The following is a 23,160-nucleotide window of genomic DNA, read 5'->3' as shown; positions in this document are numbered from 1 at the left end:
TATATATATATATTATATATATATATATATTAGCATATGGTATTTGTTTTTCTCTTTCTGACTTACTTCACTTTGTATGACAGACTCTAGGTCCATCCCCCTCACTATAAATAACTCAGTTTCATTTCTTTTTATGGCTGAGTAATATTCCATTGTATATATGTGCCACATCTTCTGTATTCATTCATCTGTCGATGGACACTTAGGTTGCTTCCATGACCTGGCTATTGTAAATAGTGCTGCAATGAACATTGTGGTACATGTCTCTTTTTGAATTATGTTTTTCTCAGGGTATATGCCCAGTAGTGGGATTGCTGGGTCATATGGTAGTTCTATTTTTAGTTATTTTAAGGAACCTCCATACTGTTCTCCATAGTGGCTGTACCAATTCACATTCCCACCAACAGTGCAAGAGGGTTCCCTTTTCTCCACACCCTCTCCAGCATTTATTGTTTGTAGATTGTTTGATGATAGCCATTCTGACTGGTTTGAGGTGATACCTTACTTTAGTTTTGATTTGCATTTCTCTAATGATTAGTGATGTTGAGCATCCTTTCATGTGTGTGTTGGCAATCTGTATATCTTCTTTGGAGAAATGTCTATTTAGGTCTTCTGCCCATTTTTGGATTGGGTTGTTTGTTATTTTGATATTGAGCTGCATGAGCTGCTTGTATATTTTTCTCCCAGCATTTTTAAGGCCTCTGTGTATGTGTGTGTGTGTGTGTGTAATGTATTGTTTTAAGTGCTCTAGCAGCCAGTTTACAACTCCAGCTTATCCTAAACTTCTTGCTTATACAGAGACTCAAGATAACCATAGGTGAGAGAGTAGACCTTATCGAGTCTTCCCTAGATGTATGCAGCTCTGAAAATGCACATGGATTTCTGGATTTCCAGGAATACGCTGGAGCTTTTCAAAGACCCCTATGGGCATCTCATTATCCAGTTGTTCTTTTTAAAATTTCTGGTTAGCCCCAACTGTTAGTGCCAACTGTTAAAGTATCCTCAGGTAGCTGTGATATTAAACAATTACCACTAATTGTATTTGACAAATAGTCAGTGGGTAGAGGGCTCTTCACAAAAAGCAAGCTCTGATTAGGTCAAATAAAGACAATCCCTGAAAATGGAGCTTTTTAGTGAACTGCCAGACAGGTCAAATCGTGATAGTTCTCTAGAAATGGGGCTTCTGGGGAGCTCCAAACCCATTTTACTTCCTTCGGTAACAATTTAGCTACTGTTTTTCACATCTATTGTAGTTGTGAGCCTGTTGGCTTTCAGTGCTGCTGAAGAGCTAGGGAGAGGGTGATGGGCACAGGTTAAAATGCCATAAGGCTCACTGTCCTTGCTGAGATTCAGCCATTTTTCTTGAATAAATGCTCCTTGGATTGTTGCAAGCCTTTGGTGATTTTTCAGAGTTCTAAAGAAGTTTATTTTGACAGTTATCCAGGGTTCTCATTGCTTTTATGGAGGAGTGTATTTCAGAGGTCGCCCTCAATCTGCCGTTTTAAGATCAGTTGATTGTATGTTTGGTTTTTATAGCTATATGTCAGATTATCACACACTTAGCAGCTAAAACAACCCCCAGGTATTATGTTATAGTTTTTGTAGGTTAGAAGTCCTGGCACAGAGTAACTGGGTCTTACAAGGCAGAAATCAGTGTTTTGGTTGGACTATATGTTCTCTTCCTGAGCCCAGGGTCTTCTTTCACACTCATTCAGGTTGTTGGCAGAATTTAAATTGTTGTTGTAGGACTGAGGTCCCTGTTTTGCTGCTGGCTGATTCATCTCAGCTCCTGGAAGCCACCTTTAGGTCTAAACCATGACCTAGAAGCTTACTTTCTCAAAGCCAGTAGGAAGAATATTTCTCCAGCCTGTTAAGCTTGAGTCTTATATAACCTAATCATGGGAGTGAATATCCTATCATATTCACAGGACATTCTCAAAGAAAGGGGAGTATATAAAGTATATTTACTAGGAGGTGAGATTCTTGGGGGCCATCTTAGAATTCTGCCTTCGTTAGGCTTAATTGTGGGCTTTTAAGCATTTGGCTACAAAAGATATCATTTCCAGCTCTACTTCATTTGTCTAGAACTGTTTCATATAAATTAATCTAATATAATCTTTACAATAACCCTCTGAGATAGGCAAGGACGGTGTTCCTAATCCCATTTTAGAGCTGTGAACCAAAAGGCTCAGAGAGATTATATGATTTGCTCATGGACACACAGCTAGTGGGGGGCAAATTAATTCCTCAGACTCTAGGTAGAGTGCCCTCTGCCCTACCCCATACCTGTTCAGTCCTTTGAGTTTTGTTACATGGCAATGAGGATGTTAGTACCTGAGGCTTCTTTAAGGGACTTTGTCTCTGAAACAGTCTCCCTCTGGGCTCCTGTATCTCCTGCATGTGTATTTGGGAAGAATACCTGAGCACAGAAAATAGTATTAACCAGGAGTTTTGATAAAATGGAGCTTTCAGGGGTGAATTGCAATTTAAATAGCTGAAAAATTCCATTTACTTCCAGCAATGTATTCTGAATGCTCCCTCTGGCCCAGCTCAAGGGGAGCAGACAGCCATCTCCTGCAGAAAGTAAATGGAATTTTTTTTTTTCTTCAAAGGGCCTTGAAATCAGCAGTCTCGAGGCTGGCAGTGGGGCCTCAGTGAAGACGTCATCAGAAGGAACAGCAGAAGGTTCTGAAGGTAGCCAGGCATCGAACAAACTCACTCTCACTTGAATTTGATGATTTTGCAAGTGGTAGAAAAAATTAACCATTTAAGACCAGCTTTCCAACCTTCCTATACTTAATCTCCTGGTTCAGTATATCCAATCATTTAAAAGATGATGGGGTTTCATTAGTTCCAATTCAACCCTTTTAATTATTCTGTGTCTTTCTACAGCAATGCACATGGCTGTTTGTAGACTGCATTAATCAATCCTCCAAATTTCTGAGGGCAGCAGAGATGGGATATTGGTTCCCTCTCCAGATTCCTTTTACCTGGGCCCTGTACCAATTCCCCAGCTTCTGGGAGAAGGTGGTTCTCACCTTCTAGAAAGGCCAGCCCCCTTGCCTCAAAGTGGCAGTAACTTGGGTGGCTTTCATGCTCCAGAGCTCCCTGTGTGGTCGGGCTGAGGCTGGATCCAGCTGAGACCACATATTTGCTTAGCTGCCTCCCCTGCTCATCCTTCTTCCTGTACTTCCTGTCTCCTGAGAGCCCTCCACATTCACTGAATATAATTCAGTGAATCACATTCACCCAAATCACTGTCTCAGGTGCTGCTTCGATGGCAGTGACCTAAGACAGATAGTAAAGAAGTTCTGCTGTACCATTCCAATATCTAAGTTAAAAAAATATATATATACACATCTCCAGGAATTAAAGGCTTTGCTTACAGAAACATCCATTTAAATAATATGGAGGTCATTTACCTCTCAACCTCAGTTATCTGGAATACAGCCACGAATATAGAAAAGGCCTACATGTAACCGATTTAGATATTGTAAAATGAAAGGCAGTCTGTACTTTCATCATTGAAAACAAGTGCAGGTTTTGGTGCCTGACAGATACACAAATGAATGACCCCTATTGCATGTACTGGGCAAGTGAGCCTGGGTAAGCTTGTAACCTCTCCAGCTCTGTTTCCTGTCCGTGATAGGAGAGTCACTTCACACACTCACAGTGTTTCTGGGAAAACAAAGGGTACGATACATTAAATGGGTTAACAAAACCCAGAGCTTTCTTTTATTATTAAGGTCTTCGTGTAACAGGGAGCATGCTATTTCATTCTGGTTACAGGCCAGTTTTTGTTTCAAAGCTGAGGCTGAGAGCAGATGCTTTTTCATGCACAAAACAAACAAACACTCACCAGCTGCAAGTAAACCAAAACTGAACTTTGATGTTGTTTCTCACCACACTGAGTCCCATTTGCAGAGGAAGGGGATGAATCGCTAAACCGAGGAGAACGTGGTGGGTTACAGTTCTCCAGGCTTGGAGACATAGGCATGGACAGCAAAGAGAAGCAGGCATTGTCCTGGGCTCCTGGAGTTTGCTGAGCCCCAGGAGCTGGGTCACCCTCATCCAGACAGAAGAAGGGCAGCAAATGTGGGAGGTGGCTCATGTCAGCATTGGTTAAATCTGGGCAACAGGTGATCTATGGTTGTTTGTCTTATTCTCTGTAATTTTTTGGAAGTTTGAAATATTTAAAAATGAAAAGTAACATAAGAGTAAAGGTAACAAAGGATTAAATGAGAATGATTAAATTCACTTTGTGAATGAACTAAGCATGGTATAATTTATACTACCCTTAACTCAAATTCATATAAACACACCTTGTGCATGCATGTGGATTTCTATACATATATGTATATGTCCCTCTATATCTTTTTACATAACATATATAATCATGTATGATTTTATATATATATATATATTTTTTTTTTACACACATGATTTTAACTGAATCTTCTACCAGCTTACATGGCATCTGTCCCAGGTTAGTGAATGAGGAAATGCTTCGTTCCTGTGTCTCCTCTACAGATGTCTATTTCTCCCCAGATTTCAGGTTAGCTTCATAGCCTCAGTTCTTTGATGGGTTTAAGAAAAGTTGTTAACTTGCAGCTTGTCCATCTTTTTTCATGTTGTAAAGATTGGAGCAATGTTCATTCCACCTTTCTCTATCTCTGAGCTGAAACCAGAAGTCTTTACATTAAAATTGTGAATCTAAAAATGTGCCCTGCTCGCAGTGGTTGAGAGTCCGCCTGCTGATGCAGGGGACACGGGTTCATGCCCCGGTCTGGGAAGATCCCACATGCCGCGGAGCGGCTGGGCCCGTGAGCCATGGCCACTGAGCCTGCGCGTCCCGAGCCTGTGCTCCGCAACGGGAGAGGCCACAACAGTGAGAGGCCTGCATACCGCAAAAAAAAAAAAAATAAATAAATAAATAAAATAAATAAAATAAAAATGTGCCCTGCTTTAGAAAGCTTTCCTCCTTTGTTTTAAACAGTTATTGTTATTTAGTTTCCTTTCCGCAGGTTTCTAGTGAAGTTGAACCTCTGTTCTGCTCTTCATCGGTCATTTGTAGCATCCCGCCCCCCTGCCAGATCCAGTGTGGTCCGGATCTACTCTTGGGAGTCCTGGGAGGGAACCTGGGGGTGCCAGACTGGGAGGAAGGTGTGGTGGGTGATTCTGGGAGGCAAGAGAATTGATGTAGGTGGTTCCTAGTTCCAATCATCGGCTCTTTCCTTAGGCTTTATTCATGTCTGGGGCTAAAGTCTCTGCAACACTCCCCTCCATTCCTCCAGGGCCTGAGCTGTCCACTCCAGGATCATATATTTTAACTAGTACTTCATTCTCTACAGAGACTCAAGCCAGAAGAGCTTCAGAATTGGACCCTGACCTTCTGTCAGGGAAAGCAGCATCTAAGGCAGAGTGACGAAGCCAGGATCAGTCAGGGTCCTGGGAGAAGACATCGCCTTCAGGTTAGTCATGCTCAAGGAGAGTTCAATTGAGAGATTATGATGCTGTGAGTGTGTATAAGGAAACCCTGATGGAAGAAGCAATACCAGGGCTATTAAGAGCAAGGTTCCTTTCTCACCCCAAGGTCTGTGGTATATGGAGCAGGGACAGAGGGGGCCTGTATGGGGAAAGCTGCGTGACCTGAGCCAGACCCAAGGCGGAGAGAGGTGGCCAGTTCCAGGCGTGACTGAGAATAAACACCCACCTCACTCTCCTCCCTCCCTCTTTCTTCTGCTAGTGTTTAAAATTGGCCAAAGCCAATTAGAAGCCAAATGGCAAGGGAGCCCATTGATGGCTTCTTTTTTTAATTTCTAATTTTAATTCAATTTTTATTTATCTATTTATTTTTGGTTGCATTGGGTCCTCGTTGCTGCACGCGGGCTTTCTCTAGTTGCGGCAAGTGGGGGCTACTCTTCATTGCAGTGCATGGGCTTCTCATTGCGGTGGCTTCTCTTGTTGCGGAGCACAGGCTCTAGGTGTGCGAGCTTCAGTAGTTGTGGCATGCGGGCTCAGTAGTTGTGGCTCGCAGGCTTAGTTGCTCCACAGCATGTGGGATCTTCCTGGATCAAGGCTCAAACCCGTGTCCCCTGCATTGGCAGGTGGATTCTTAACCACTGCACCACCAGGGAAGTCCCCCATTGATGGCTTTTCCAGGTCAGTCTCTTGGGGCACAGAGAAGATGCAGAGAGGACCTGGGAGGGTCAAGTGAACACATCCAGCATGAAAGCCATGGAGACCACACCTCAGTAGGTATTCATATGGCTATTTAAGAATTTTTGAATTAAGACCAAAATACTGGATAATGATAATTATTATGCTCTCATAATTCAATCACTTCTTTGTGTTACCCTATACTATTATTACCTCCACAAAATCCAAGGCAGAGAGTGATTAATAATTTGCCCCAAATTATATAGCTAGAAAGGCTGGTGAGAAAAAGTTTATACAACTCCAAAGTCCTTGCTTATGACTACTACACTCTACAAATTTATTCGACCCTTTTCTTGGGCAATCTGTTGGAGCCAGACTCTTCTCCCTCAACATTCTAAGGAGCCTTTCTGACCTCGTCCTTGCCTTTCCTTCCTCTCCGAAAGAGTCACTTGTCACAGCTTCAAGAAATTGGGCTCAGGCACTAACAGGCAGAACCAGACCAGGCAAGGCCACCTGGTATGTAAGCAGGGCACGTGGTGGACAGACAGAGCCGGGGAATCAGGAACAGGGAAACAGCAGAAAGGAACAGAGAGACCAGATGCAAACATTTCGCCTACAGCCTGGAGGTCAGCCCAAGGGGAAGAGAGATAAGGGTGGCAAAGGTCACAGGTGAGGTTGGCACAGCTCCTTAAGAAATGGGTGAAAGATGAAAGTGACTTTGCTTTCATCTAACAAAAGCAGCTAATACTTTTACAGTGCTTTAGTGGTTAAAGCAAATTCCCACATGTTTTACTAGATGATGTTTTATTAGACTGTGGGCTTCCTGAAGGCAGTGCCTTTTCATTTTGTTATCCCTACCACGAAGCAAGGTTCTGGGCACCTAGTAGCCAATATCAGCAAACACTTGTTAAATAAATAATTGTGCATAGAGTAAAATATGGAATTCTGAGGGGTTTGGGAGCCCATAACATCAGGAACATAATTCTGGTTTTGTTGACTATTGAGTGAGAGTCCTTGGGGTGATCTAGTCTTTGTGAGCTTTAGTGTGCTGGTCCATGAAATGAAAATTTAAAATTCAAACATTTACAGGGTTGTTGGGAAGTTATACACACACATATACTATACACAAAATGCTGACATACTGTATGTTTTATATATATATATGTATGTATGTATACACACACCCAAACACACTCATACACAGTCAGCACCACTTTTACATCTATCTAGCAAGGTAACCATGACAATATGATGACAGTGACCATGATAAGGAAGGAGTAACTTCCCATAGGGGTGTTCCTGTATATTTGTTTGCTACCTCCATTATTTGAACAAGTTTATTTCCAGTCAGCTCCATCTAAGCAACAAATAGGTCTTACGCTACCCACTTGAGAAAAGAGCAGATGAGAAATCTGTGTGGGTGGCCAGGTGACCTCTGTTATTAAATCAACACAGTAGGGCAGGCTCACTCTCCCCTACATATATACTGTTCTAAAGGAAGGTCTAAAAGCCACGCCACCATGTCCTCTCAGAGGTAAAAGCTCTCGCTGCAGGGGTTTGCTGAGTCTTCCTAAGCCCGGGTAACACTGGGCCATGAGCCGGGAGCTTAAATAGTTCTCTAGGTTAGTTGTGATTTAAAAAAAAATTTTTTCCCTGTCAACCTTTCTCAGTCTGTAAAAGTTAGAATCCTTTTGGCTTCGTCCTTCTCATCATTAGAGGTCCATACCTTTACTCTCATCTCCACACCTCCCACCCTTCATTCCACCAACATCTATCTGTTTAGTGGTAAAATTGGTTAAGATGGCATTTAATAGAAAGAACAACGACTGACTCCCCCTCACTCTCGGTACCAGCTGCCTCGCTGATACAAGCACACCCACCTGTGTTCTGACAAGGAGCCTGCAGACAGGAGCTCTCCTTGTGTTCACTGTGCTCCCAGCCTGTGCTTGTCATCTCCTTTGCAACCTGGAGGGCAGGGGAAGGGAGAGGTTGCTGAAATCAGGGGCCATGGAATATAAGACAGCTTTCCTTCAAGGAGTTAGCCAAGCATCTTTTTTTAATGTTTTTATAAAATTCATCAGCTGACAAAGGTACTTGGTCCACGTGCATTATGATGATCTAAATTAACATGAATCACAATCACGAATCCAAGTTGGACTTGAACCAAACTTACCCGAAATGCTCGGCATCAGTGAACATTGCTTTCTGCTGCAAGAAAATGTGCCGCGAGTGCTCTGTTGAGAATTCCCCTTAAAGTACCTTCAGTAACATTCACCCAAGTGATCTTCTTCCCCCTCCTCCTGGATTCCTTGGAAGAGGAGCCACTTCGGATTCATTGAGCCTCTGGTTAGCACTGATATTCTGAGGGGCACCGAGAAGGAGGTACCCTTTCACTTCCATGAGGACAGGAATCTCAGCCTGGAGCCCATCAGTCTCTGCAAAGTTCTGTGGATAATGTTCATGAACCATCTGATATTTAGGCAAAGTTTGTATCTATCTCTTCTGTGGGCTTCTTTTTTTTTTTCGGAAAATTTTCCATATCTTTCAGGAGATTCCCATGGTTGTATGCATCCTCTAAAATTTTAAGAGCCACTAACATAAAGTGTTTATTGAAACATTCTGTAAATTTTGCACAGTATATTCTAGGCAAAATTCAGAAGGAAAAATTAAAAAACAAACAAACAAACCTCCCTTTCTTCCTGGCTATTGGGATTCTCACTCCTTTCCCAAAGGTCAATGAAAGAACTGTGTCCAGAGGCACTGTGACACAGCGAAGGAGTCGTGGTAGGGAAGGCTGTGTTGTAGCCAAGACTCTAACACCAGTTGGCTTTCTTAGTCCGTGTAGTCTCCGCAATACTAGCTGTGAAGAGGTTAAAGGAGAATACTTCCCCTCAACCCCTGCCACACAAATACAGCCTGGAAAGGACATGCTGATTACACAGAAAGTTTGGTGGCTTCCATGTACTCCAACAAGCACACCCACCAAGTGTGCAAAACCAGAGAGTTAGTCTTCTTAAAGAATGGTCCATTAGCAAGGTTCTATTTGTGTCCTACTAGTGAATTTTTGCAAGTCCTTTCATGCCCCAACCTGTTTTCTCACCTGTTCAATCCAGGTGAGTCTATTCACCTAACCTGCCTTTAAAGGGTATAATAGTTAAATGATAGAGCTGAATCACCCAGGAAGAAATGAAGTATGAAAGAACAGAAACGGAGGTATGCTAGTCTTCATGGAAGGAATCTGATCGTTCTGAAAGGGCAACTCTGACGAAAGTAACAGGGTAGATGGCTTCCAGGAAGAAGAAACTAATGGGTAAGGTAGTAAGGGACTTGTTGAAAGCGAGTTTGGAAACCAAATATTTTGTATGAATTTGCTCATACAAACATACATACTGCTATAAGAGTTTGAAGATTATTATGTGTGTCTGATGTGCAAGGGGACCAACCAGTAGTGTGGATTTGGACCAGATGTCAATTCAGTGATCATTGTGAAAACCCCTGTGGACCTTTTGTATTTTGCTGTTAGCTTTCTGGACACCAGCCTGGACACTCAAGACCCTGAGGTCCCCTAAAAACATATCCCTGGGCTCCAAGCCCACTGGGCAACCACTCTTCTACATTAACCATATCAAACTGTGTGACTACTTCATGTGTCATTAACTTGCAGGCTGAAATCTTTCTTTCTTCCTTCCTCCCTCCCTCCCTCCCTCCCTTCCTTCCTTCCTTTCTTTTTATTTTTGGCTGTATTGGGTCATCGTTGCTGTGCGTGGGCTTTCTCTAGTTGTGGCGAGCGGGAGCTACTCTTCGTTGTGGTGTGTGGGCTTCTCATTGCAGTGGCTTCTTGTTGTGGAGCATGGGCTCTAGGCACACAGGCTTCAGTAGTTGTGGCATGTGGGCTCAGCAATTGTGGCTTGTGGGCTCTTGAGCGCAGGCTCAGTAATTGTGGTGCACGGGCTTAGTTGCTCCGTGGCATGTGGGATCTTCCTGGGCCAGGGCTCGAACCCATGTCCCTTGCATTGGCAGGCAGATTCTTAACCACTGTGCTGCCAGGGAAACCCTGAGACTGAAATCTTTAATAGTAATACTACAAGTAACAAGGATGTACTGTGCTAGGTACTACTTTATGTTCTTATAGTTATTCTTCACAAATACTCTGCCAAGTAAATAGATTTGTTGGAAGTAGGTTATATCTGGTCGATAACAATCAGGAAATAGCTTTGCTTGTCTCCCTATCGCCTTCAAACTCACTGGTGTATTGGCTTTCTCCTTCCCCTGATGGCATATCAGGGAGACTCTATAGCTTCCCGGTCACTTTCAAGTATTAAAACACACAGTCGAATCTAAAACATAATTTAACCTACATCCAGTTTAAAGCTTCTCCTCACTGCCCTGCTCAGGCGTGTCCAGACAGTTAGGTAAACCTATAGGGCGCCTGGTCTGTTCTTCGATTCTCCTTGCTCCGCCTCTTACCTGATCCCCCCAATTGCTGATGGATTTTCCAAGGTTAGGGGAGTGGGAAGGATGAGAGATCAGGTGGCAGATGCTGTTTGTGCTGCTGTCTTGGCTGTTGAAGCTGCTCCAAGTGGTAGAATCCAAATGTTGGCTCTTCCGGGTGCACCTTTCATGCGGGCTCCTCAGAGACGCTGACCTGGCAATGTGCTAGACTAATCTTGTGGGCTTCTCTCAGCTCCTGCCTCTTGTGGTACCCCAGTACTCTTGAGAAGATGAGTTAAGCAGGTTACCTTCCATCATATTTACCTGGCCCCTGTAAAATGTGCATACACTTGCTCTGCCATCGTGGGCAGTTTTGACGAGCTTCACCCTTAGTCTCTCCAGGGAGGTTCTAGTCTCTGTGTTCCCAATGCCAGGGGAACATCTTTTAAGATTGCCCAATATCTCCACTGTGCTCTACTTCAGGGGCAGCTTGGAAGCTTGGAACCAGTCTTGGCATCTCTGCATCCCAGCAAGCAACCAGCCTGGGAGGGAGATGCCAGTCTGCCCTCTTGCAACAAATCCTCCCTCCAAGACTGATTACCCTACACTTCTTTGTTTTGCCATGGCTGGAGGGAAGCAAACCCACCCCCAATACTACAAGGCTCTTCGGAAGAATCCTCTTCTCTCTAAGGAGGCTTCTAGCTTGCCTGTAAGCAAGCTATTGGGAGTGTTAGATTTGGTCTCCAACTAGCAGTTCTCATGTGGGAGTGTCTAGCTCTTCTCTTTAGAATGCATGGCTACTTAGCTTTTTCCCATCTTTGGGGGTCTCAGCCAAAGCTCGAAGTTCTGTTGAACATTTGTTATAATCCTTTTGCCTACAAGGAACTGGATCACAAAGAGATTTGTTTCAAAATGCTGGAGATTATTCAACTTGTAAGAGCAAAAGTTGGATTTAAACCCTGACCTGTCCTTTTCCCAAGCTAATAGTCTTTCCCATCCTCCAAGTGTCCTCTTTAAAGTTGCCTAGGACCAGGAAGAAGGAACTACACTTAATCCCATTTTACAGATTAGTTAATAAAAGCTTAAAAAATTTTAAAAAGACTTGCTCATGATTACCCATGGACTGGTCAAAGTCCCAACAGGAAACAGATGGCTAAGCAGAGGAGGCCACTTTAAAAAAAATTTAGTAAAAGGGTATTTGAAAAGGCGTGGGTAGTATTAGGAAGCCACAAGGGTTGGTGCAGTACTTCAGCACTAGTTAGCAGCAGGGCTGTCACCCGTAGGACTAAAGGGAGGAGAGGAGAGGATTGTGTTCCGAGGGGCACCTAGAGAGGAGCAGGGAGTTCAGGTGGTAGGAGACAGCCAGTCCTAAGTCATGGCTCAGAGGGGAAGCTGGCCTGCCTGCATTTCCTCTCAATCTCCAACCTCCTCTGGAGCCAAACCCAGTAGGAAGCCAGAAGCCACTGGATCTTGTTGAAGCTGCACCTGCAGGTTGGTCTCCCAGAGCAGAGAGCCAGTGAAGGTGGAGAGTGGATCTGGCCCACACAGCTAGTCATGGCAGAGCTGGGGTTTGAAACCACATCTGCCTGCACGAAACCCAGTGCTGCTCTTGTTGCCTCTGCCCTTATTTCCTTATGTGACTGTGACGCTTTATATTGTAAATGTTCTCTGGGTGGGGACTTCTTCTTACCATCTTTATAAATGTTGCCATTCCAAGCACACAAAGACATTCAGCAAGTTTGTTGACTGAACGAATTAATAAACGTTCTCTGGGTGGGGACTTCTTCTTACCATCTTTATAAATGTTGCCATTCCAAGCACACAAAGACATTCAGTAAGTTTGTTGACTGAACGAGTTAAGGGATGGAGGGACAGGCTACAGATAAGCTTGAAACACATGGGGACATTATAAGCAAAGCGAGGGGAATGGTATGTATTGCAATAACTACCCGCATACGAGATGATGTCTACATACTTTTGTATACATATACTTCTATGTTAAATATTTTATATCTATTTTCTCATTTAAACCTCACATACATCAACTCTTGAATTATTACTCCTTGATGATTCGCCCAAGTTTATTTGTGTAATGACAGTAGCTGAAGCAGGATGTGACCTCAGGTCATCTAGCCCTAAAGCCAGTACTCCTTCAAGTACCACTCAATTGAGTATAATATTGTATAATAATAGGATAATCATAGTTCACTCTCAATATCTTTCTCTCTCTCTCTCTTCGTCCCTCCATTGACTCATTGCAGAGATCAAGTCATCTTTCCAAAAAGAGATGTCTCACATTCTGGATGTGTCTGTTTGCTTCCTTGTAGTTTCATTTAAGTTGTTTCTCTATTCCATGCCCCATTTTTTATACATAAAGCTATTGAGGACTGATTTGATTAAGATTCAGCTTTTGGTTTTGTTTTTTTTTTTTGGCAAGAACACTTCATGAGCAGTGCTGTGTGTTTCAAATTGCAGTACCTCAGGATAGACACCAAGCCTGACTATCCCACCTTTCATGAGGCAAATATTAATTGGTGGATTTAAGTGACTTAGGAAAATTTTAGTTAAGGAAAACTTTAATTATTATAATTAATAATTGCTATTCTAAAGTTAAGCATCAACCATGTGGCAGGCACTGTGCTTGGCATCACACATATGTTATCTTGTTGAATCCACGCAAAGGCTGCATGGAAAAGGTAATCTCATCCTCATTTATTAAATGAGAAAACTGAGGCTCAGAGAAGTTAAGTAGGTTCCCTGAAGTTGTACGACTAGGAAGTGACAGAGGCAGGATATGAATTTGGAGCTGATGGACTCCAGAGTCTATGTTCTGAACAACTACGTGACATTATGTATGGCTTCATTTCTTTTCAGCACATTCTCACAGACTGCTCCTAGAACTTTTGATTCTTGCTCCTTTAATAGACTGTCTGAGTCAGAGTAATTTATACATTTAACTTTAGAGTGAGTGTTGGGAAAAGAGCCAAGGAGGGAGGCAACTTTGATGCCAACATGCCATAAAAGGAGGGAGGAAAGTATAAGAAGGGAAAGAAGAAGTAGAGCAAGGCACTTAGAAGAGGTGGAAGTAGGCAGCAAAATCCAGAAAGGCAATCTATTAAGATCTTTTAAATTGTACATTATAAAATCACAACCCAAAGTAGCTTAAGGAAAAAGGGTCATTGATTTGCTCAAGTCACCAAACTATAGAAAGGCCTGAGATGGACTGACCTCAGGGGTCACTCAACCCACCAACTAGATAGAATTCTGTAGAATGCTCTCTCCAACTCTCAGCCTTGCTTCTCCATGCATGCTGGTTTCTTGCTGTCAGGCTGGCTGTCTCCACATGCTTGAAGCATGGCTACAAGCAGCTCATTCTTAAAACTACGAGACCCAAGAGGAAAGAGACATTTCTCTTTTTTTAAAAAATATTTATTTATTTATTTTGGCTGTGCTGGGTCTGAGTTGCGGCACGCAGGCTCTTAGTTGTGGCATGCCTGCAGGATCTAGTTCCCCGACCAGGGATCGTACCTGAGCCCCCTGCATTGGAGTCTTATCCACTTCCATGTCCACCAGGGAAGTCCTGAGACCTTTCTTTTCTTAACTCCAGTAGGGAAAACCCCAGGGAAGGACTCTGATTGGCTGAACTTGGACCAATCAGTACAGTCAGGGAAGAGGGGCCCTATTATTGGTCCACTTGGGTCACATGTCCCTCCTACAACCAGGAAGGCAGGGTCTATTACTATAAGAAAGAAATGAATCACACAGGTGAGGCTACTTGGGGGGATTGCGATCTGGGTAGTCACCTCCATCTCCATTTTCCATATATTCTTACTATGAACAAATGACAACAGGTGATATTCAGAGGCAGGCTCTGGGGTGACTGAAAAAAAAGAAATGTAGGGGGAAGGAAACTGATGTTTATTAAACACTCACATGTGCTATATAATATTCCAAGTGCTATATACATAGCTCATTTTGTTTTCACAACAGTACCACAAACTCAGTATTTTATTCTCATTTTTAAAAACAATAAACTGAAGCTCACAGAAATTAAATGATTTGCCTAAGATCAAAGTTGGTAAATATGAAGCTAAGATTTGAATCTAGATTTTTATAGTTCTAATATCTATGCTCTTTCCTTTGGATCCAACATCTTTTAGTGCTGGAGGCACTGAGGAATATTACCCAAGTACCGAAATTCTGTGCATGAAGCAGAGCCCTATTTATGTACGGGTTACGTGGTCAGAGCAGAATCAAAATCCCAGCATGTATTGCAGAATAAAGACTGTTTTTCATCAGACAAATCCAAATTGAGGGACATTCTACAAAATATCTGACCCATATTCCTCAAAGCTCTCAAGGTCATCAAAAACAAGGAAAGACTGAGATACTGTTACAAACCAGAGGAAACTAAAGACACATGACAACTAAATACAATGTGTTACCCTAGATTTCGTCTTGGAACAGAAAAAGGGCATTAATGGAGAAACTGGTGAAATACAAAGAAAGTCTGGAGTTTAGTTAAAAACAGTGTACTGGGACTTCCCTGGTGGTGCACTGGTTAGGAATCCGCCTGCCAATGCAGGAGACATGGGTTGGAGCCCTGGTCCAGGAAGATCCCACATGCCACGGAGCAACTAAGCCCGTGAGCCACAACTACTGAAGCCCGTGCGCCTAGAGCCTGTGATCCGCAACAAGAGAAGACACCGCAGTGAGAAACCCGTGCACTGCAACGAAGAGCAGCCCCTGCTCGCCGCAACTAGAGAAAGCCCATGTGCAGCAATGAAGACCCAACGCAGGCAAAAATAAGTAAGTAAATAAATAAAAACAAACAAACAAAAAACAGTGTACCAATGTTTGTTCCTTAGTTTTGATAAATGTACCATGGTAACATAAGATGGTAATGATAGTGGACCCTGGATGAAGGGTATATAGGTATTCTCCATACCATCTTTACAACTGTTCTATCAATTTAGAATTATTCCAAAATTAAAAGTTTATTGAAACAAAATTGTGTTTTGTTTTTCTCCCCTGAGTAAAAACATGAGCAGTTGCAGAGCCTGGGGCAATTCTGCAGGTGGGAGCTCATTACTGACTGTGATGAAGGGGTCTCTGGAGCTCCTGACACAGGATGTTATGGACTGGAGGTTTGTGTCCCCCCAAAATTCCTATGTTGAAGCCTTAATTCCCAGTGTGATGGTATTTGGAGGTGGCACCTTTGTGAGTTAATTGGATTTAGATGAGGGCATGAAGATGAGGCTCCATAATGGGATTCCTGTCCTTGTTAAGAAGAGGAGGAGAGACCAGAGCTCATTCACTCTCTGATATGTGAGGACACATGAGAAGGTGACCATCTGCAAGTCAGGGAGAGAGCTCTCACCAGAACCAAATCTACGAGCACCTTGATCCTGAACTTCCCCTCCTCCAGAACTGTGAGAAATAAATGTTGTTATCTAGGCTGCTATATTGTTATAGTGGACTTGGCTAACTAAGACACAGGGGATGACATACATCGTTATGGGTCGCGAGCTAAAGGACTAACACCCTAAAATGAGATTGCAGTCATGTGAAGGAATTGGTTAATTTTTGCTCAAACCTCAGGTTCCACCCAAGCAAACTTTTCCTCTACAGTTACCCTGCTAACATGCCTTCAGTTCAGACTGTGGCATCTCTAAATCTCACTTACTTCTGTGACACATTCGAATCACCAATTCAGGGTGATACCCCCAAACAGTGTTGATAGATGAACAACCCTTGATGAAGTTGTCCCAGCTGCCCCGCTCCCCAGGTGCTTCTTATCTCAGCTCCTGTCCATGGCTTCTCTTGGTTCTTTTGGTTTAGAAACACTGCAGACCGGAGACAGACTTACTAGTATCTAATGGTGACTGGTCTCAAATGCACCACTTAGACGACTTACTGAAAATGAAGAATATCCACGCCCATTACAGTCTTTACAGATGATAAAACTGCACAACCCACTAAGTATATTATGGCTCCTCACTGCTGCCAATGATGTCTAATTTTTTACCTGTGTTCCTTAACCAGCTATAAGAGGTGGGTTCAAAAGAGAAGATAATGAGTGACTTGATTCTAATTGAGAGAGGTGAGATTCTGTGGATGTGACCAGTTGACCCTCCTCTTTCCAGGGTAGAACAGAGGGTCTCACATAAAGTTTATAAACACACAGATTTCAGATTTGAAAGTAGGGTGAACAACAGTCCTGGTTTGTCCACGACTGAGGAGTTTCCTGGCACGCGAGACTGTCAGGGCTAAGACTGGGACGCTTCTAGGCAAACCAGGGTGGTGGAAGGGACCTTGCAGTGATCTTCTCAGACATAAAGGCTCCAACATATATTCTCTCCTCTGGGGATTCTGACTAGATAAATATCCAAAGGGATTTGTGCATGGCAAATGCATTGTCAGGAAGAAATGGGTGTAACTGACAGAGATGGATTCGGGCTGGACAGGGAGAGAGAGGAGGCCTATGTGGCATACTCAATGTCAGAACACCTGGGTGCAAATATCATCCCTATTGCATAACAGCTAAGAAAACTTGGATAAATGATTTTTCTCTTCTTTTTCAGTATCTTCATAAGCAAAATGGGAATGTTATTTAGTACTTCCCTCATATGTCTATCTTGAGATTAAAATTCAATAACTCAGGTACAGTTCTTAATATTCTGCTGAGCACATAGAATGTGCTAAATAAATATTACATTTTACTATTGCTATTGATACTATTAGCAGTGAGGATTCTGATTCCTAGTTCCACTAGTTACCAGTTATGTGGCCCTGGTAATTGCAGCTTCCTCGTCTGTAAATGGAGATAATGATATTCCATAGGGTTTGGAATGACTTCCATAGGGTTTAGGTGGATTTAGTGAGATAAAGCAAGTGCATAATCAGCGTGTGGATTATGGAGGCTGCTTCCTCGATTCCTGAGTGTCCAGGGCTCATGCTTTCTTGTCTTATATTTAACTCTGCTATTGGAGTAGAGAGAGAACAGGATTTATAAACAGGGTCTTGATGTTGGCTGTGCTATTACTAGGGTCTTTATTCAGTGGCTTTTCCTTTAAAGAAAAGCTGTGATTTTCTTGGAAGTCTGGGAATTGGCTCTGAAGACAGTTACCCAAAAGGAGTGTCAGTTATGTTTTGACAAATGGAATCATCATTGGAAGAAGCATGTAATCTCTTTAATTATTCATTCTATAAACCACGTGTTAGCTTTGTCTTCCTTCTTCAGTTGTAGTCCTTTCCATTCATTCACAGTCATTCCTGAACAAAGTACACACTGAAGTTATTTTTTAGGGACAGTGGAGTCAGGGATCCATAACACTAGCCAGCACAAACTCCTTCAAGTTCTCCTTTGCCCTTCCCTTCTTCCCTTCTTTCTTTCCTTTTCCTTTTCCTCTTCCCACCTTCTCCCCTTTCTTTCCCTCTGTCTTGCCAATTCTTCCTTCATTTTTTTTTTTTTTTGTGGTACGCAGGCCTCTCACTGCTGTGGCCTCTCCCGTTGCAGAGCACAGGCTCTGGATGCGCAGGCTCAGCAGCCATGGCTCATGGGCCCAGCCACTCCGCGGCATGTGGGATCTTCCCAGACCGGGGCACGAACCCATGTCCCCTGCATCGGCAGGCGGACTCTCAACCACTGTGCCACCAGGGAAGCCCCCTTCCTTCATTTTTGACACTCTCCAACTTTCTGGCCTGGCAGTAGAGACTGCTATGTGTTCTTTAAAGTTGATTTTCTCTTGTTCTGGGGCACATAGTTAGACTACATTTCCCACATTCCTTTGCAGTTAGGTGTAGCCATGTGACTAAGTTTATCCAATGGGACATGGGTAGAAGTGACATGTACCACTTCCTGATAGTCTGACCTGTAAAATCCTCCCGTGGACAATCCTCTCTCACTTATTCCCCCTCCTGGCTTTATGTTGAAGTCCAGGGACTGTTGATGGTATTGAAGTCTCCATCAACCTGTCTCTGTGTGGGGCAGAACTAACCCCACCTCTAACCTACAGCCCTACCCCTTGCAATCAGGATCATCTTATGGGGGTTTACACGAGTGAGAAACTTTATGTACGTGAGAACTAAACTTTATGTGAGTGAGAAATAAACTTCCATTGTGTTAAGTCAGTGATATTTCAAGGTTTATCTGTTATAATCACTGGCTTTACATAAACTAATATAGCCATCTCCCTGAGGATTGCTCTTCCACTGTTTCTGATCTTGTGCTCCTCCAAATCTCTCTCTTCTTAACTATAATTAACAATGTGGATCTCAAGCTGCTGTTTTTATGCTCACACATTCACAATCAATGCAGTACTCAGCAAAGAAACTTCAGATTACAAAGAACCACCTCTTTAAAAGGAGGAGTCTATTAAATAATATTTATTTTCTGTGACATACCATCTCTCATACAAAACATAATCACAAGACACCTACTATGTCATCTGTCCTTCTGTAGACACTAGAGATAGAGCAATGAAAGTCAACTTCCACCTTCAGCACCTCTTGGCCTAGTGCTAAAATAGACAACAGAAGTATAGTTTGAAAGTCATGGGAGTTCACGTAAGTCAAAGGAGGGATATCTAATTCAACTTGGACTTGAGTCAGGCAAGTCTCCCTAAGGAAGGACCTGATTTGAATCTCAAAGAATGAGTATGAACCATGCAAAGGGTGGAGGAAGGATATTCTCACACGAGGACTGTGAAGGATATTCTCGCACGAGGGTTGTGAAATGACATGGATTTCCTGGAAACTTCATTTTAGGTCAGGCCATAATGAAAGGCGTATGACTGGGGTATGGGTGTGGTGGGAGATACAGCTGGACGTTGCAGCTGGGACCAGATCCTGACAGTTGGTCAAGTTGAAGGTTAACATGCATCTAGCACTATCTGTTCTTATCTTCTAATTAAGACACCATGTCATGATTTCCCAGTCACCACATCAAAGATAATTCCCTTTCCTCATACAGGGCTCTTCCTGTGTGGTAAGCACTGTCCCTCAGGTAGAGGAGATGCCAGTGAGATGACAGAGCTTCTCACAATTGCTCTGAATTGTCTCTGTCCTTCGTATTTCTAGGGTCAGCCTTGCTCTATGTGAATTTGCTGGGGAGCTTTCATGAAGAAAAAACCATGAGGCTTAGGGGACCTTGATATGGAACACTAAAAATCTCCTTTCTGTGTGGGCCAAGAGCCTTTTTATCTTCATCCACGTTACCGTCATTGTTGTTGCATTTTGTCCTTTTTACTTATAAATTTCTTTACCGTTCATAATGGCTTTCACATAACTGATCTCATTTTCTCTTTCCTGCTGTCCTCTGTCATTGGATTGGATTCCATGTTCTCATTACATAGGTAAACAGCCCGAGGTCTAGAGAGTTGAGATAATTTGCCTCTCCTCCTCTGTCAGAGGTTGAACCAGGACTAGAATTGCAATTTAACATATATTTTCTAGGCCTTGATCTCCTTGAGACAAAGTATCACATCTTCTAAATATTGCCACTTTACCAGTGCCTTATATAGCTACTTAACCTATACTTGCTGTTTAGCGTAACATAGTGATGAAAAACACGAGCTTTGAAATCAAAGGACAACTAGATTCAGCACCTGGTTTTTTGTATATTGGGCAAGTCATTCAACCACTTAAACAGCAGGTTTCTTATTTGTAAGTGGGACTCTTAATGTTTTTCTCATAGGGTTGTTTTAAGGAGCAAATGAGATGATATAAATGAGTCATTTAGCATAGTGCCTGGCACACAGAATTGCTCAATTTATGCTAAGGTCTCCTGGTCTCTCTTTCAAATTATTTTGTTTTTTAATTTGTAAAAATTTTAACTGTATTCAAAAGTATGCAGAATAGCATAGTGAACCATTACATATCAAACTCACAGCTTCGGGAAATCCCTGGTGGTCCAGTGGTTAGGGCTTGGTGCTTTCACTGCCGTGGCCCGGGTTCAGTCCCTGTTTCCTGGTCAGGGAACCAAGATCCCGCAGTCGTGCGGTGTGGCCAGAAAAACCAAACACCAAGAAAACCTCATAGCTTCAACAATGATCAGCTCATGGCCAGCTTTGTTTCATTTATCTCCATCTTCTTTCCTCTCTTATGTTATTTTGAAGGAAATTTCAAGCACCCTATCCTTTCCTCTGTAAGTTGTGCCATATGTATCTTTGAAAGATAAGGACTGAGAAATAGTGATATCCACAATGCAATGATCACCGCCTCCTGCAAAGACACAAACACAAACAAAAACAAAAACCAATGTTTGTAGCAGGCAGAATAATAGTTCCCAAAGATGTTCACACCCTGATCCCCTGAACCTGTGACTATGTTACATGTCAGTGGAGAATTAACATTGCATATGGAATTATGGTTGCTAATGGGCAGAATTTAAAACAGGGGGGTTATCTGGGATTATCGAGGAGAACCCAATGTAATCACAAGAATCCTTAAAGGGGAAGAGGGAAGTAGAGAGGGAGAACCATAGAGATAGCAGCACAAGAAAGACTCAGCCAGATGCTTCTGGTCTTGAAGATGGAGAAGAGGTCCCTGAGCCAAGGAATACAGGTGACCTATAAAAGCTGGAAAAGGCAAGGAGGGAGATTTTCCCCTAAAGTCTCCAGAAAGAAGGCAGCCCTGCTGATTCTTTTATCTTAGCCCAATGAGACCCCTTTCAAATTCCAGAACTATAATTAATTTGTGTTGTTTTAAGTCACTAAGTTTGTAGCAATTTGTTATAGCAACAATAGGAGACTAATATAAGAATAATCACTTAATATCATCAAATATTCAGTCAGTTAGCTTAGTATTTGAACTAACAGCTTAGAATTCTAGTCATTATACTTCTCTGTTTGGACTAAAATTCTGAAATACTGCTTTCATAAAGAATAGTTCAGAGGGCTTAGAGTCTGCATTTGACCAGATAATTCAATTGAAGTACATTTCTTCTAAAATGGAAGGTTATTCTTGATGAAGTTTCTTTTATTTATTCATTTGCTCATTCTTTTACTCATGTGCTCTTTCTTTAGAAAGCACATAGTAGCAAGGGCCTACTATGAGTTATCAATTGTGCTATAGCTCTTGGGAGGGTAGATCTACTAAGACACACTCTTCCTCCTTAAAGACAGTAGCATCAGGATAGTACAAAGATTAAAAACACACATTCTGGGAACATACTTTCTGGGTTAATTTCAGCTATGCCCACCACCAGCTGCATGATCTAAGGCAAGTTAACATCTCTGAACCTCAGTTTTTTCATATATAAAATGGGGTCAGTAGTGGTACCTACCTGATAGGAGTGTTATGAAGATTAAATGAGTTAATTAATATATGTAGAACCCACAGAACACTGCCTGGAACATGTTAAACATTCCACAAGGTTTTTTGCTTATTATTCTATACCAAGGATTGATGGTCTTGAGTCAGACAGATCTTGCCAAGTTCTGAATCCTCACTTTCTCATCTACAAATGGGATTAATAATAGGGACCTACAATACTTAATGAAATAACAAGTGTTTGGTTCAGTGCATAGAACACAGTAAGTAATCAATAGATATAAGTGGTAATCATTTTTATTGTTCATTTCGTTGCTCACTTAAGAAACTCCCAGATCAATGATGTTATACAATATTTTTTGAACTAAGAAGAGAAAAGCCAAGCAGTGCTCATGCATCTCCTCCTTTATTCCACCAGGGCAGTCAACCATTTTTGCTTCTGTGCTATGGAGGGAGAAAGCAGAAGACCAGGGTTGGGAAGGGGTTCCAAATCATTATAAGAAGCATGGTGTGGTGAAACACCCTAAGGTAACTCACCTTAGTAGTTATCCTTTATATAATCCCCTCCTCTTTACTGTGGGCAAAACCTGTGACTTGCTTCTAACCAATAGAATATGGCAAAGGTGATGGATGTCACTCTCTCGATTAGGTTATATTATGTGGCAAAGAGTGTCCCTCATCTCTAAGGCCTAAGAATAGAAGCATTTTTTTCAGGAAAGTTCCAAGTTAGCTGGAAAGTCATCATTTGCTCTCACTATGTCACAATCCTCTTCTGGCATGACCTGACTTTTCAGTGAAAGACTTCAAGTGTTCTTGCAATCTGCAGGATTTGACTGGTGGGGGTGAACAAGAAGAGGGCCTGGAGAGAGATAAGTCAACTCTACCCAATTTCATTCCAAGTTTTGGCAAAGAATTCCTCTTGGGTGAATTTTTCTCTTGAATGGATTAGGATGAGGCTATAAGTTGTAGCAGAAAGACTTTCAGTCTGGGGGCTGTAGAGAAGATCTAAGTACTAAGTAAAGTGACACCAAATTTTACTCTCATCAATACTAGAAATTAATAGGCAGCCCTTAGAGTGGAGAATTCCTGAAGCACCTGCTTTTCAAGGCTTAATTACACCAAAGAAAAACAGAGAACTTGCTTGGGATACCAGGGAAAGTGAGGCGCGCGCACACACACACACACACACACACACACACACAGACATACACAGATAGTCAGACCTACACAATCACAGGAGCTTCATAATCCAAGATTTTAGAGTCAGAAAATCTTTTACTTTTAGCATACATGCAA

The 23,160-nt window shown here is 42.4% G+C and overlaps 1 protein-coding gene across 4 annotated transcripts in view; it reads left to right on the top strand.

Moving 5' to 3' along the window:
- Positions 1-23,160, top strand: part of LRATD2 (LRAT domain containing 2) — a 413,939-nt gene that overhangs the window by 25,617 nt on the left and 365,162 nt on the right. The window contains exons 2-3 of one of the 4 annotated variants that reach the window (XR_007472592.1): positions 2,613-2,694; positions 5,352-5,471. The gene's annotated coding sequence lies outside the window, so the exon portion shown is untranslated. Of the gene's footprint in view, positions 1-2,612; positions 2,695-5,351; positions 5,472-11,073; positions 15,613-23,160 lie in introns of those variants that run through there. The other 3 variants (XR_004480955.2, XR_007472593.1, XR_007472591.1) reach the window with 3 other exon arrangements.

This window comes from Orcinus orca, chromosome 17 (assembly GCF_937001465.1).
Source record: "Orcinus orca chromosome 17, mOrcOrc1.1, whole genome shotgun sequence".
Classification (NCBI taxonomy): Eukaryota; Metazoa; Chordata; class Mammalia; order Artiodactyla; family Delphinidae; genus Orcinus; species Orcinus orca.
Note: the sequence above shows the minus strand (reverse complement) of the source record. Positions and strands in the feature narration are given on the sequence as shown.